Genomic DNA, 4,540 nt, shown 5'->3' on the forward strand with positions numbered 1-4,540 from the left:
GGCCAGGTGGTACCAGGACACCACCAGGCCAGGAGGTACCAGGACACCACCAGGCCAGGTGGTACCAGCCTCACCCGGAACACCAGAGTGAAACCTCCAGGTGAGGGCCAGGCCACCTGGTCAAGTTCATGGGCAGTGTGACGTGGTCTCTCTCTCTCTCTCTCTCTCTCTCTCTCTCTCTCTCTCTCTCTCTCTCTCTCTCTCTCTCTCTCTCTCTCTCTCTCTCTCTCTCTCTCTCTCTCTCCTTCCTTCCTTCCTCGCTGGTCCCTTTGGCACTTTGGTCCTGCCTCTCAACTACCAATCGACTGGTGTGCAGATCTAAGCCTATGCCTATTGGGCGCTATCATATCTTTTGAAACTGTCAAACTGTTAACTACACTGACACTGAAAAAATTATTTATAATGTCTCTGTGGCTCATTTGGGTACTCAGCTTCCACCTGTGTCCCCTTGTTCGTATACCACCCGTGTTAAATAATCCATCCTTGTCTACCCTTTCAATTCCCTTGAGAATTTTGTATGTGGTGATCATGTCTCTCCGAACTTCTGGGACTAGCCTAGTGGCATACCTTTGAACTTTTTCCAGCTTCGTCATGTGCTTGACAAGGTACGGGTTCCATGATGGGGCCGCATACTCCAGGATTGGTCTTACATATGTGGTATTCAAGGTTCTGAATGAGTCCTTACACAGGTTCCTGAAGGCAGTTCTGATGTTAGCCAGCCTCGCATATCCCGCAGACATAATTCTTTTTATGTGGGCTTCAGGAGACAGGGTTGGTGTTACATCAACTCTTAGATCTTTCTCTTTGTCCGTTTCATGAAGGACTTCATCTCCCATTCTGTATCTTGTGTTTGGCCTCCTGTTTCCATCGCCTAGTTTCATTGCCTTACATTTACATGAGTTGAATATTTGTAGCCATTTGTTGTACCATTCCTTCAGTTTCATTCCTTCATCATCAGCAAACAATAAGAGGAACGAGTCTATACCCTCTGGGCGATCATTTACATGTATCAGAAACAGTATAGTTCCAAGGATGATCCCTACGGGACTCCACTGGTGACGCCTCGCCAATCTGAGACCTCACCCCTCACAGTGACTCGCTGTCTTCTGCTGCTTAGGTACTCCCTTATCCAACGGAGTACCTTCCCTTTCACTCCTGCCTGCATCTCCAATTTCTACACGAGTCTCTGATGTGGCACTGTGTCAAAGGCTTTCTGGCAATCCAAGAATATGTCGTCTGCCCACCCCCTCTCTTTCTTGCCTGATTCTTGTTGCCTGGTCGTAGAATTCAATTAATCCTGTGAGGCAGGACTTGTCATCCCTAAACCCATGTTGATGTAGTGTTACAAAGTTCTTTCACTTCAAATCAATTGTCTCCATCAGCTTGCATGGTATGCAAGTTAGGGCACTTGCCTGTAGTTCAGTGCCTCCTGTCTATCACCCGTCTTGTATATCAGAAAAACATTAGCTGTCTTCCAAGTTTTTGGCAGTTCCCCTGTTACCAGTGATATGTTATACACTATGGAGAGTGGCAGGCACAGTGCTTCTGCTCCTTCCTTTAGTATCCATGGCGATATTCCATCTGGGCCTATAGCCTTTGTCACAGGTGTGTGTGTGTGTGTGTGTGTGTGTGTGTGTGTGTGTGTGTGTGTGTGTGTACTCACCTAGTTGTGCTTGCGGGGGTTGAGCTCTGGCTCTTTGGTCCCGCCTCTCAACCGTCAATCAACAGGTGTACAGGTTCCTGAGCCTATTGGGCTCTATCATATCTACACTTGAAACTGTGTATGGAGTCAGCCTCCACCACATCACTTCCTAATGCATTCCATTTGTCAACCATTCTGACACTAAAAAAGTTCTTTCTAATATCTCTGTGGCTCATTTGGGCACTCAGTTTCCACCTGTGTCCCCTAGTGCGTGTGCCCCTTGTGTTAAACAGCCTGTCTTTATCAACCCTGTCAATTCCCTAATTGTGTGTGTGTGTGTGTGTGTGTGTGTGTGTGTGTGTGTGTGTGATAGGGAGGGAGAGAGAAAGAAAATGAATGAAGGGAGGGAGGGAGGAAGGGAGAGGTAGAAAGTAGGGAAAGGAAGACACTGAGGGAATTGTTGGGAGTTAGGGATTCGTTTAGGGAGTGGTATACTCCCTAATTGTCATTGAGGAAGAAGGGAGAGGAATGAGGGAAGGGTCCAGATGTAAGGGGAGGGAGTAGGGAATGGGAGGAGTAAAAGGTAGTTATGGGGAGGGGAAAGGATGAGGGAAGGGGAGGGGGGGGGGGATGATAGAGGGAAGAATAATAGGGGAAGGTAAGATATGGGCAGGTCAGGATGAGGGGAGAAAGGGTTACCTTGCGATGATTTCGGGGCTCAACGTCCCCGCGACCCGGTTCTCGACCAGGTCTCTTCGAGGGGGGGGTTAAGGGAAGCAAAGGGGTGAGGGACCAGTAGATGAAGGTGTTGGTTGTGAGGGGGGGAGGGGGTTAGGGGGGAGGGGTGGTTACAGGGGGGAGGGTAGGGGGGGGCGGGGGAGGCGGCCACCTTGAGAGTGCACTCACCCCGCGCCAGACAGGTTTAAGGTCGTCAACGTTGGTGGGGGGGTCCCCCCTCCACAGCCCCCCCCCCTGGTCCACATGAACACGGGTAGGGGAAGGTCAGGGCTCCCCCCCCCTGGTCCCCCTCAACACGGGTAGGGGAAGGTCAGGGCCCCCCCCTGGTCCCCCTGAACACGGGTAGGGGAAGGTCAGGGCTCCCCCCCCTGGTCCCCCTGAACACGGTAGGGGAAGGTCAGGGGCCCCCCCTGGTCCCCCTGAACACGGTAGGGGAAGGTCAGGGCCCCCCCTGGTCCCCCTGAACACGGGTAGGGGAAGGTCAGGGCTCCCCCCCTGGTTCCCCTGAACACGGTAGGGGAAGGTCAGGGGCCCCCCTGGTCCCCCTGAACACGGTAGGGGAAGGTCAGGGCCCCCCCTGGTCCCCCTGAACACGGTAGGGAAAGGTCAGGCCCCCCCCTGGTCCCCCTGAACACGGTAGGGGAAGGTCAGGCCCCCCCCCTGGTCCCCCTGAACACGGTAGGGGAAGGTCAGGGCCCCCCTGGTCCCCCTGAACACGGGTAGGGGAAGGTCAGGGCTCCCCCCCCCTGGTCCCCCTGAACACGGTAGGGGAAGGTCAGGGCCCCCCCCCCTGGTACCCCTGAACACGGTAGGGGAAGGTCAGGGCCCCCCCTGGTCCCCCTGAACACGGTAGGGGAAGGTCAGGGCCCCCCCTGGTCCCCCTGAACACGGTAGGGGAAGGTCAGGGCCCCCCTGGTCCCCCTGAACACTGTAGGGGAAGGTCAGGGCCCCCCCTGGTCCCCCTGAACACGGGTAGGGGAAGGTCAGGGCTTCCCCCTGGTCCCCCTGAACACGGTAGGGGAAGGTCAGGCCCCCCTGGTCCCCCTGAACACGGGTAGGGGAAGGTCAGGGCCCCCCTGGTCCCCCTGAACACAGGTAGGGGAAGGTCAGGCCCCCCCCCCTGGTCCCCCTGAACACGGGTAGGGGAAGGTCAGGGCTCCCCCCTGGTCCCCCTGAACACGGTAGGGGAAGGTCAGGGGCCCCCTGGTCCCCTCAACACGGGTAGGGGAAGGTCAGGGCCCCCCCCTGGTCCCCCTGAACACAGGTAGGGGAAGGTCAGGCCCCCCCCCCTGGTCCCCCTGAACACGGGTAGGGGAAGGTCAGGGCTCCCCCCTGGTCCCCCTGAACACGGGTAGGGGAATGTCAGGGCCCCCCCCTGGTCCCCCTGAACACGGGTAGGGGAAGGTCAGGCCCCCCCTGGTCCCCCTGAACACGGTAGGGGAAGGTCAGGGCTCCCCCCCCTGGTCCCCCTGAACACGGTAGGGGAAGGTCAGGGCTCCCCCCCTGGTCCCCCTGAACACGGTAGGGGAAGGTCAGGGCTCCCCCCCCCTGGTCCCCCTCAACACGGGTAGGGGAAGGTCAGGGCCCCCCCCCCTGGTCCCCCTGAACACGGGTACGGGAAGGTCAGGGCTCCCCCCCTGGTCCCCCTGAACACGGTAGGGGAAGGTCAGGGCTCCCCCCCCCCTGGTCCTCCTGAACACGGGTAGGGGAAGGTCAGGGCTCCCCCCCTGGTCCCCCTGAACACGGGTAGGGGAAAGTCAGGGTTCCCCCCCCCCTGGTCCCCCTGAACACGGGTAGGGGAAGGTCAGGGCTCCCCCCTGGTCCCTTCAACACGGGTAGGGGAAGGTCAGGGCCCCCCCCTGGTCCCCCTCAACACGGGTAGGGGAAGGTCAGGACCCCCCCTGGTCCCCCTGAACACGGGTAGGGTAAGGTCAGGGTCCCCCCCCTGGTCCCCCTGAACACGGGTAGGGGAAGGTCAGGGCTCCCCCCTGGTCCCCCTCAACACGGGTAGGGGAAGGTCAGGGCCCCCCCTGGTCCCCCTGAACACGGGTAGGGTAAGGTCAGGGCCGCCCCCCTGAACACGGTAGGGGAAGGTCAGGGCCCCCCTGGTCCCCCTGAACACGGGTAGGGGAAGGTCAGGGGCCCCCCCCCTGGTCCCCT

This window comes from Procambarus clarkii, chromosome 65 (genome assembly GCF_040958095.1).
Source record: "Procambarus clarkii isolate CNS0578487 chromosome 65, FALCON_Pclarkii_2.0, whole genome shotgun sequence".
Classification (NCBI taxonomy): Eukaryota; Metazoa; Arthropoda; class Malacostraca; order Decapoda; family Cambaridae; genus Procambarus; species Procambarus clarkii.